Source organism: Myotis davidii, unplaced genomic scaffold, assembly GCF_000327345.1.
Source record: "Myotis davidii unplaced genomic scaffold, ASM32734v1 scaffold201, whole genome shotgun sequence".
Classification (NCBI taxonomy): domain Eukaryota; kingdom Metazoa; phylum Chordata; class Mammalia; order Chiroptera; family Vespertilionidae; genus Myotis; species Myotis davidii.
The window spans coordinates 4,131,559-4,143,784 of NW_006297819.1; the positions used below are offsets into that span (position 1 = coordinate 4,131,559).

Below are 12,226 nucleotides of genomic sequence, written 5' to 3' on the forward strand. Positions count from 1 at the left end.
GTTATTTAATTATATTTTTCTCCTTCATTATCTAGTTATCACTTAGTAAGACATTTCAAAATTAAGTATTTATATATTTATGTACAAATGCATGAGTTTTGAACTTGATATATGGAATTTATTGGGGGAAAGTTTATCAAAGTAGCACCTACTTTGAAATGTTTGTGTAATAACTTCTGCTTGTCTTCATTTTCAACCTGAAGAAGAAATGTCCCTATATAAGGCTGGAGACTTAGATAATTAGTTAATAAGGAAACAGGGACTAAACCAGGCCAAAAGTTTACTAAATTGTTACCAATGCAGATATCCAGGCTTAAAAGTACATGAAGTAGTCTTCATATGTTCACTTCCTACTCATTATGATTTCCTTTTAGGAAATAAGCAGATTCTAGAAAGCTCTACCGGCCCAGGATGTGCCGCTCAGATTAGTATGACTCAGGCAGTACCTATGCTCATTAACTCATCTGCTACTTTCCCATACACACCTGATCTCCACCAGTGGCGATAAAGTAAGAACCAGTAATGGAAGGTATAGGCAGTCCCTTATTCCAAAGGAATCCCTAACAAGAAACTTTACATACACATTCAAGTAAATGAGCCTTTGTGAAGTTCCTCTATAGACTCCTCCGTGAAGAAATACCCCAGTTCACCTAGATGGAACCAACTTTACCAACATGAAATGTGCATTCACTAACATTTGTTCCATACATTAGGTCAAGAACTGGAGATGGCTGGATTTACTAGTAATTCATGTCAAGAGAGAAGTATGTGGAGAGGGCATTAGAGAGCCTGGAGTTGGAGAATGCTGGGAGTTAGCTAAGTTAGCAGCATTGGATTATCTGAGAAGAGTGTATGGTTGTACTGAATGGTTGCTTTCCCCATGATTCCAAGTAAACTTCTCCATCTCCATTAAATAAAATATAATATTATATAAGCCACTTGGAAAAGTAAGATTTTTTTCAATTATTAGCTGGTAAATTCCTGTGTCATCTATCTCAATTTTCTCTGTCAGCTCTGTTTTCTACAAACACAACCTTTTCAGCTGCATTATTAACATTTTCAAAGGCAATTCTACCAGACTACCAAGTGCAATTTACTTTAGCTAAGACTTATTTACATTTATTGTCCAAGGCAGACTTAGATAATATATGTGTCATTTGGTTCACAAATAGTAAATCTTAGTATGTGATAAGCTTTAACTCGGTATAATTCAAACACTATATATTGTGTACCTATTCTGGACTAGTTTCTGTGCTATACACCTACATGCATTTCCTGCTTCAATTTTCATAACAAACCATTTTTAGATATAAGACAGTTGAGCCTCAGAGAACCTAATTAATTTGACCAAGGACATACAGATAGCAAGTGCCAAACTCTAGTTCAAACCAAATTCCTCCTCCCCCTCTTTGTAAACCAGTATCTCATGCTGCTTCTAAGGATGTGGAAGATTTTGAATTATCTGCTAAGAGTCTATGCTGTTTTAGTAAGGGAGAAGTGGGCTGCCATCGTATGTGGTTCTGTGCTGCTATGCAATTTTTAGGAGCATTTGTTGACTCTGAAAGAGCCCTTTTTAGCGATTGGAGGTATCATTTCTTTGATTCAACATTTCAACCTTAGTACCACGCAGAGTGAACTCTTTGGCTTAGAGTTATCTGTGTGATCACTAAATTGTTATAGATTTCCCCCATCCTAATGGTCATACAGATATGATTTATCTTATATGGTACTATGAAAATAGAAGCTGTACAAGTATGTATTTGGGAAAGACGATAAATGTATTATAGAAAGCAAAAAGACAGCATGTGTCACAAATGCTTCCTATTTATCTAAGACAAACAAAACACACTGAAAGCAAGAGAGACCTATATTGTTGCTATTTGTACTAGTTCTAGAGGTGCTGCATATTTCTCTGAGCAGGTCAAGATAGTCTAGTTTGGGGGAACCTTTTATTCTTAAGCAATTTATTTTTAAACCACAAAATGTTTAGTGTTATGGATCTAAAATTATCATGCTTTAAATACCATAGTTCCTAACTGGTAACCTCATTCTAGTAAGAGTTTTAGAACGGGTTCAAATGTTCTTCCTACACTGGCATTCCAACTCACCTTTAGAAACAGTTCGTGCATCACTTTTAGGAGCTCTGCCTTGTACTTTTAGGCATATTTGTGTCAGTGCTCTTGCTATGTTGTATTACAGATTTCTTTTTAAGTGTGTGTTCTTTCTTTTAGAGTCTAGTGATAAAATGGTGAGCTTCTTGAAAGGCTGTGCTTTATGTATCTCTTAGTACCTGGTATTATTCCATCCCTACGATGGAGTAGGTGCTCCATAAATACGTGTCCAATCAATTAATGACTTGCAGTCACACACACATATTAGGCACATGAACAAAATTTCCTAAGTATTAGCATGTTTCTCAAGTGCTTGTGAATCTTTTAACATTTTCTATGATCAGATAGATATATTTCTGACTGCTCTAGCCACTTTTCAGTACATTTTCTAAAAAAAATAATGTTTAACCTGTTGGTAGCTTTTGTTTTCACTTTGAGAATCACTTTTGCACAGAAATTCATGTGTGCACTCTAGTACTTACTACTTGGTTGAACCACACAGATAGTGTTATGAATATTTTTATTCATGTGCCACCTGTTTGGTGGCTTTGTTCAGGCACGTTATCTGTGCGTTCATAAAAATACAGTTGTGTCAGTTAACTGGAAAAGTCTTACTTTCAAAAAACTTCTCGGCATTTAATACAGCAGTTGGCATATAGTTGGGATTCAAAAAATGCTTGTGGAATGCCTGAACAAATCAGCCATTATTGTTATCTGTTTTGAAATGAGGTATAAGATTAAAAAAAAAGGAAATAAATAAATGCCCGGTATCAGACAACAAGCTACAAGTAAAGCTGACATTCCAATCCTTACCTCTGTGTTTCTAGACTGTTACTCAGGCTCACTGAGAAGTGCCGAATATTTCTGATTTCTCAACCTCACCCTGCAGTAAACTTTTGCAATCTGGAGGCTGGAGACCTCTTTTGTAAATGTTGTCTGCCCGATGCCTGCGTTGGCACTGAGGAGGCCTTAGCAGATAGAGCGGAGGAACATATGGCTCCCATCTGAATACAAATTGGTGGACATAGCATGGTAATTCAGCTGAGATGTCCTCTATATTGTAAGCTGAAAGAGTATGATTAGAGGTGTTTATAAACGGTGTCTGATTCCCCCCTTCCCTCCTCCCCACCCCCTTTTTCACTGTAGTTTTATCTGCCTGAATCATAGCCATCTAGCATCCCAGGTTCACTGCATTATTTGTAAAAGTGGCCAGCGTGAGGAATTATTAATTAAAGCTAACAAATCACTCTGACGAGCTGTGCCCTGGCATGGCTGAAGGTTGATTGGCGAAAGTGTTCTCCTTTGGAGAAAAGACTTTTTGTGCTCGTGACGCAGTCAGGGACGGATTACTGAATATTCAAGTTAGAAGAAAAATCACAGGACAAGCAAATTGAGTATTTACTGGCAAATAATTGCTCTCTTAAGCTGTGGCTCTCTTCCTAAATTCTTAACATTCCCGAGGGTTAGAAAGAAACACAGAAAAATGCATCGGTACAGAGTGCATTTCAAAAAATATATATAGACTGATGTTTCAGACTTATGCAGGTAAGTGTGATTGTGTGTGCATGGAAAGTGAAAGAACAAGGGAAGCGGGGAAGATGGGGAAATTTTGAATATGGTGAGTTTTTAAAAATCCATTTGTTGTTTATTGGAATACTGCTCGGCGTATTTCTAAGTGGACTGAGAATTTAGTTTCAGTGCTGCATTTGCTATGAAAGTTAGAGAAATGAGAAGCAGGGAGGGTTTTCTCAGTTACTTTATGTCTTTATCAGTAGAAGAAAATTAATGTTTTGCCCCAATAATAGTTATAAACTTTGCTCAGATATTTGTGGATATATGTATGAGATTATGGTTTGATTTAAGGATTTTGAGTTATTCTCAACCTCGTTAATAATGACCTGTCTAACAGTGTCTCAGACATTTGGATACAACTGTTGCATTTATTTTTAAAGTAAATTCTGTTTTACATTAGCACCAAGCTAGTCCTTGTTGAAAATCTGAAAGGGACATTACGTTTTTGGAATACGTAGTTACTTGGGCTTTGGGCTTCTGTAATAAGCAAAGTGTTCTTATTGTCAATTGTGTGGTCTTTTTATCTGAAATGTTGATCAGACTGCTAAGAGTTGTGGACATTTTGAGATAAGTGAAACTAGTTTAGAGGCTTTTCCAAAACAAAATTTAAATATATAAAAATATGGTAAGTATAGAAATAAAATCTCATTCTATGTATACAATGTAGACATTAAGACACAGAGATACTCTCCTAAGTATAGCTAGATTATGTGAACAGCAATATCAAAACATGTATGTCCACTGAGGATAAATTTCATATCCTGTGAAAACCTGTAAAATGTGCTTTCATCGACAACAAACTATTTTTCAAATGAGAATAATTGGCTGGCGAAATAGCATTTTAGGGTTGTAATAACTAAGAATAACATGGATTTAAAACAAATGCAAAAACATAATTTAAACTAAATTAACTAATTAATAATTGCAAAGTGCTTTAACAATAAAGCATCTACATGATAGTAATAGGAATAATAATAAAAATGAAAATCTGGCAATCACCCAGAAATTAAATCAGATGACTCTCATTAGGTTTTAGAGAATCAGAATTTTAAAATATAAGTATATTATACTTATATTTACCTTCTAGTATATTTCTTGAACCATACAATATTGTGCTGATTAAGATTCTTCCTTACTCTATTCTATGTTTTTTTAAAAAAATATAGTTTACCTTAGTATGTAGAATAGAGCATATAAGAAGGTTTAAGACAAATTTTTTAAGGTTTAATTCTCACTGGATAACATTTTGTCTTCAGATTTCAAGAGGCAGCCTTTTTAAAGTTTCTCGTGGCTATTTGAGGGCACAATTTGGTCCATTATTTTGATATTGCAAAGGGGGCATTTAAAGCATATGTTCAGAGACTAAACCATCTGCCTGCCTTAGTATGGATACCACAAAATTACGAGGACTTGGAAAGGCTCAAAAATTGAACCAGAGTCCTATGCAAGATAAAAATATACAGCACTTTGATTTTTAAAAGTGTTTTGTAACCACTTACTTTTGCTAAGTATTTCACTCGTCTTCTGTGGTAGAATAGTATCATTACACCCTTTTAATATATGGGTAATGAATAGTAAAGTGTAGTTGAATGACATGAACCTATGGCAAGTTAATGGTAATATTTCCTCTGTGATTTAACGCACTAAATTTAAATACCTTTTGGAGTTTGGGATTTACCTGTCAATAGTGAAACTCACAGTAAATTGGAGAAACGTTATAAAATGGTGACTGCTGGAACAAAAATGAAGTCCAGCTGCTAGCTCTGGACTATCTACAGATGAGTTGCAAGAGGCATGCAGAGGTCAGACTGAAAGCACTCTGTAGTCCAACTGTGATGTAATAGAAGTATGAATCAGCTATTGGTTGCCCATGCTGGGGAGGGGGGCAAAAAATGAGCACTACTTGGCATTATTATAGAGTAGTACTGTATTCCTTTGGTATCTGGAAGGATATGAGATTCAGAAATTAATACTAGAGCCAAAATCATTTTTCGGACTGAAACATAATACTATTTCAGCCCAGACTGGTCATACAAAGACACATCAAGATGAGTATCATTGTTAGGATGCCTAGTGCCCAATTAGAGTTCTTCTAACTTATCTGAGTTTTATTGAACCAGATTTAGACTAGCTGGATCATAATAATTAGAAATGCAGAAAATAAGCTAAACCCAGCCTGAAGATCAGCTTTCAGTGTTGAGATTACTTATCACTATTTGTTACTTAATGAAAATTATTTAAAGAGAATAATAATGGAGACAAAGGACTCAATTGTTTGGTTTGAAGATTCTAAGTTAAAAATATGCATATATATATATATATATATATATATATATATATATACACACACACACACACATATATATGTTTCAAATACATGTAAGTCAATAGGATGTTCATATTTTATTACATGCATACATATATCATTTTTAAAAGAAAAATATTTTCAAAATTATTGCTTTGGCTTATTAAGCCTCTGGACTTTTTATGTACAGACAGTCTGGAGATTGAACACACAGCTTTTAACACAGCTATAGTTGGCTTTCAGGACTTAAGGATGTCAGAAAAATAATCTGTTGTGGAAAATACCTTTGTCCAGTTTCATATGGATCTCCTCACAGCGGTATTTAATTTTATGCCTCCTTAAATTGCAATCCTATTAATAATCAAGCGAGCCTCATAGCACAAGGACTACAAAATATCTCCATTATTTGAGGAGGTTAGTTTTTATTTTATACTTGGGGTGTGTTTGATATATATATATATCTAACACACACACACACAATTTTTTTTTTGGTTTGGTTTCTTTATTTATATCAGCCACATTGCTCCAATATGGTAATTAAAATGGCTGACAAATAAAAAGAAACAGATAATACAGTAAAATGCATGAATTAGAAGTAGATGAAAAAGATAAAATAAAACAAAACAATAAACAAGGGCACGGATATAAAAATGGAGTCACGACTGAAGTCAACACACAAACTACATTCAGTAAAATGCTATGCATTTGTCTTTGCACTTTACTGCAGCTAAGTCAAGGGGAAAACTATGACAGGTTATGCAATTTACAGCATTCATAAGAATAATACAATAATTTTCATCATTCATTAACTACAGCTCCTGAAAAATGACAGACTCTGAATTTAGAGAACTCAGTGCTGAGACAACTCCCATGGAAATAATTATAGGCTGCAGATACCTAGAGGTCAGGGCAGAGCAGAACAGTGCCTTCCCTGGGACAGGTGTGGAGGGGCAGACTTCCAATTCCAGGAGATACATCTCAGGGAGGGCTGTGAGGGAAGCAATGATGTTGGCAAGGCCAAGATCTTATGGTAAATTGGTGAGTTAAAGAGGGACTTTTTTTGTTGTTAATCCTCATCTGAGGATATTTTTCCGTTGGTTTTTAGAGAGAGTGGAAGGAAAGGGGAGAGACAGAGAGAAACATCTATTTGAGAGAGACACACCATTGGTTGCCTCTCCAATGCGCCAGGAACCGAGCCTGCAACCCAGGTATGTGTCCTTGACAGGAATTGAACTGGGACCCTTTAGTCTGATGCTCTATCCACTGAGACAAACCAGCTATGGCAAAGAAGGATTTTTTTAAACAATTCGCTTATATAAATATAAACATACATATCTTATAGTACATCTACAATTTAAGAGGCATCCACTTTTATAATAGCCATTAAAACACATTTTATCAAAATAAACCTGTTGAATCAATATTGCTTCCCTAAGTTGTTCATAAATATTGCTGCATGGCTGCCATACTTCTCCCACTTTTACTTTAAACACACTGTCAATCTTTGTGAAGTTTTAAAAAAGATCCCCTTCTGGCTGGAAATGTATAATTTCTTGTCCTTGTACCTTCTCTTGGTTCATTTTCAAAAGTCTTAGCAAATTGCATCGTCTTTTCACAATTTTAATGGTTAAGTCACATTGAATAAGCTAGACTTTTCTCCACATAGAAAAAGTGAAGCATAAAGATTTCTTTTCATATTTCCTTTATAGCCCAATCCACAGTTAAGTAGTCAAAGGACCACCTGTATCATAATTACCTAGGGTGGTTGTCCAAAGGAAGAGTCCTGGACCCCATTCCAGAATTTCTGAATTAGAAGTTCTGAGGATAGTGCCTGGGGATCAGTAGTTTAGGAAGCTACCCAGGTTTGTTATGCACACTAAAGTTTGAAAACCACTGTTTCAATATTGTAAATTTAAATTTTCTAGTATGTGAACATAAAATGGTAAGATTTCCATACCACAGTTGGTGAGGATTTATTATATTAACACTGATGCATGTTCAATAATAAATGATGATTTCCTGCTAATAAAACTGGAAAAATCTAGCTTAGGAAAATACTCTGAATTTGTTTGAATCTTTTAAGCCATATCTCACCATTATAAGGAAACATTCTTTAATTTTTTAGTTATCATTTATTGAAAACTATGGTTTTGTCATTTATTGAAAACACGTTGGTGCTGGGCATGGAGGTACAAAGATTAAAAAGAACAAGTCAGTCTGTTTTTTGAGAAAAACTCATAATTCAGGATAATTTAGGGTATTATCTTTTCTAAACTAGGATGAATGGTCACCTAAATTCCTTTTGAGTAAAACTCAAAATTTCCATTGTATTTTATCAGTATAAGTATACATTCATTGATAGCTTCATATAGTAGGGCTGTGCTATAATTTGGAAGCTGCAAAACATAAGAAAACCTTGTAGGTTCACCCTTTCCCCTCCAGGGGACAGTGTCCCCCAGAATAGGATGGGATGTATCATGGGGACCTTCTAATTTTATTTCTTCCATCATCAGAGTTTTGTTACTAGGATCTGTTTAAAAAATGTTTGTATTGATTTTATTTTTAAAAAATTTTAAATCTTTATTGTTGAAAGTATTAAATATGCCCCTCTTTTCCCCCATTGACCTCTTCTAGCCCGCCCCCGCACTCTGCACCAGGTTTTCACCACACTGTTGTCTGTGTTCATGGGTTATGCATATATGCATACACGTTATTTGGCAGATCAGTTTCCACCCAATTTTAAAGAGAGAGGAAGGGAGAGGGAGAGAGAAACATGGATGAGAGAGAAACATCTATAGGCTGCCTCCTGTAGACCCCCTACTGAGGATCGAGCCCACAACCTGGGCATGTGCCCTGACCTGGAATAGAATCAGTGATGTCTTGGTGCATGGGATGATGTTCAATCAACTGTGCCACATGGGCCAGGGCCAGGATACTTTTTGAGAGAAGGAGAGAAATCTGTGAGTGAGTGTGCCTGACATTATGAAGACTTTCATATCTCTTTCTACTGCCCCTCTGGGGGCTCAGCTGACTGTGGGAAATGCTGGAGCCTCCCTTGTTGACACATTGGGCTGCTTCCGCCTAATACTCTGCTTCCAAGTCTCAGCAGTGCAAGAGATTGGGTACGGACAGGCTGGAAGGGACAACTTGTGCATAAAGGAATGTGTTGATGGTCAGAGGAATAGGATGAGAGCTTGAAATTTCATTGGCAATTCATGTTTTCCTGGGAAAATACCAGAGATATCCACCCCCTCTATTATTTTTCAGATCAATATGAAGAATATTGTAAGAACGTCTGTATTTCTTTTTCCTTTTCTTCCTTTCCTTTCAAGACATATTTATTGAGTGTTTGGTACCAGGCTCTCTTCTAGGAACTAGGGATATAGTGGTAAATAAAATAAAGTTTCTACTTTCATGATACATATTAGGTATAAAGTATATTAGGGTATATAACATATTAGGGGTAGAGAGGGAATAAAATTACTAAATACAAAATGTAAAGTAATTTAAATATAATAAGCTTTATTTTGAAGACATTGCCTACTGCTTTCTCCCTTCCAGTTATATTTATGTTATTGTATAATAAGTATGTATGTGTATTTTTAAAAAATATATATTTTACTGATTTTTTACAGAGAGGAAGGGAGAGAGCTAGAGAGTTAGAAACATCGATGAGAGAGAAACATCGATCAGCTGCCTCCTGCACATTTCCTACTAGGTATGTGCCCACAACCCAGGTACATGCCCTTGACCAGAATCGAACCTGGGACTTTTCAGTCCGCAAGCTGACGCTCTATCCACTGAGCCAAACCGGTTTCAGCGTATGTATGTGTATTAATAAAGATATATATTCCTTGGTACATTAATAAACTTCTCTGGGGAACATACCACTCAATTCAAATTATCCTCTGCTATGGGAAGCTCTTTTTCATGAAAACTTGTACATAATATAAGGGGAGAAACAAGCCACCAAAAAGTGTGCACAGTCAACCAAGTGTGCAAAGACCAAAAAGTGTGCACAGTCAACCATAAGATCATTCTTTTTCTTCTCTTTGAATCTTCTAGTGTGTGTTGTTCATTGGTTGGTTATTGTTGTTGTTTTTTAACTTAATGCTAGCATTCAAGACTCCTGGGGGTCTAAAACGTAGATAAGTTATGGGGTCAATCTTCAAGGTACTAAAGATAAAGTAGAGGAGTCAGTGAACAAAACAGTATGTGGTTTTGATAAGGTTCTGTGGAAGACAGAGCAAGGCACACTGTGCTGTCCTAGGAACAGATCAGAGAGTAGAGAAGGAATGGTTTCCCAGAGAGTGTCATGTTTAACTGAGCCTAGCAACCTAAGAGCAAAACAAAAGAAAATGAATTTTTAAAGTTATAATTTTTCTACTGATAACCTAAGTAATACATGCCCTTGGTGAAAATATTTTAGACAATAGGACAACATATTTTTTAAAGGGGTTGGGAGATTAAAGTCACCTATTAACTAAGCACTTATAGGAACAATTGTTAACATTCATCAGACTTTCTTGAGCATGTATTATGTCCTAGGATTATCCAGCCACACTGTCTTCTCAGAAGGGAACACTTTAATTAGCAGGCAATATGAATGAATAGCAACAACTCGAACTTTAACTCCTATTAGCTGTATTCAGATCTGGGCTTACAAATGAGCTGGGTCCCAAACCTGGGACCCCTGTGATGTGGATAGAACATCACAGATGCAGTATTCTGAACACGCATTAGAGAGCCTGCTAGAATCCCCACCTCATGTAGGCATGAGAGGCAAACTCATTGGATCTGCTCCTGTATGTGTGTGATCTTGGGCAAGTTTTCTGACTTCTCTGTGTCTCAGTACCCTTCTCTGTTAAATTGGACTACTTATAGTACATACCTCATGAGATATTTTGAGAAACGAGTAAGATAATATATATAAAGTGCTAATCACAGTACTTGGCACATAGGAAAGTATTTAATAAATACTGTCATTATTGTGATGCTGATTATTATTATTGTTACTATTATAGTTATTTTTATTACCAAGGAAACTTGCCGAAAATATATTTTGTTCAGTACCACTCCATTATCACTACCGACAAACAACTCAAAACACATTTCCTTCTGAGGGTGGGTCAGAGATATCATCTTTGCAGCACACATTAAGAATTTGGGTTTATAGATGACAATTATAGTATAATTTAGTTCAGGAGATAAATGACATTATGCAGACTAATTTTCTGTTTCTAGGTAGAAATGATGTTTACATCTGCCATAAATGCCCTTCATGTTACAGATTTTGTTTCAACAATTTGTTACCAGCTAGATTTATTTTATTGAAAGGAATTTTTAAATCCAAATTCCTAATTCTTTTCACTTAGTGCTATATTTCTTTATACAAATCAGTGACTAAAAAGGATTAGAAATACAATTTTACCTAACGCGCATCTTCAAGAAGAAGAGGATTCTACATTGTCAAGTTCTATATTTTAGTATGATCGTGAGCAAAGATATCTAGCCCAATAGGTACCGCATAGTAGGTGCTTAAAGCATCATTTAGTTCTGAATTGCATTTTGTAAGAAAAGGCATGTAAACATCAGTGTAGATATTCTGTACAAGAGTAAACAATTTGAAGAGAATGTTGATTCAGTGGAATAACAGTGTATTAGGAAAAAAGCAGTTGTGTGGAACTTGACAACACATTATGTTAGCTTTTAAAACTGTAGGCTTGTGTCAATATGAAAGACAGAGGTAGATAGTGAAAATAATGTAGACTCTCTAGTTGCACAGCCATTTGTTGTCACCTCTATATGAACAAATTACTATATGACCACAGGCATGCTGTCTCTCTTGTCTAAGTCCTCAAATGGAAAATGGAGCAATGATGGCTGCATTGAACAGTATGTGTGCATACTGCGTAGGAGAGTTTTTAAGCATAATAGGTACTCAGTAAGTGATATTCACTAACAACAGCAATAATCATGATAATACATACAAGCCCTGTTAACAATGAACGCAAGCTCATTATATATAGTACTAGGGGCCCGGTGCATGAAATTCGTGCACTGGGTGTGTGTGTGTGTGGGGGGTGTCCCTCAGCCCAGCCTGCCCCCTCTCACATACTGGGAGCCCTCAGGCATTGACCCCCATCACCCTCCAATCACAGGATTGGCCCCTTGCCCAGGCCTGACGCCTCTGACAGGGGTGTCAGGCCTGGGCAGGGGGCCCTCATTTCCCCCCACC

At 36.1% G+C, this 12,226-nt stretch overlaps 1 protein-coding gene across 1 annotated transcript in view; it reads left to right on the forward strand.

The window, feature by feature from the left end:
• The first annotated feature begins 3,305 nt into the window (after positions 1-3,305).
• ZBTB20 (zinc finger and BTB domain containing 20) overlaps positions 3,306-12,226 on the forward strand; it is a 469,341-nt gene continuing 460,420 nt past the window's right edge. The window contains exon 1 of the mRNA XM_006773578.2: positions 3,306-3,729. The gene's annotated coding sequence lies outside the window, so the exon portion shown is untranslated. The remainder of the gene's footprint in view (positions 3,730-12,226) is intronic.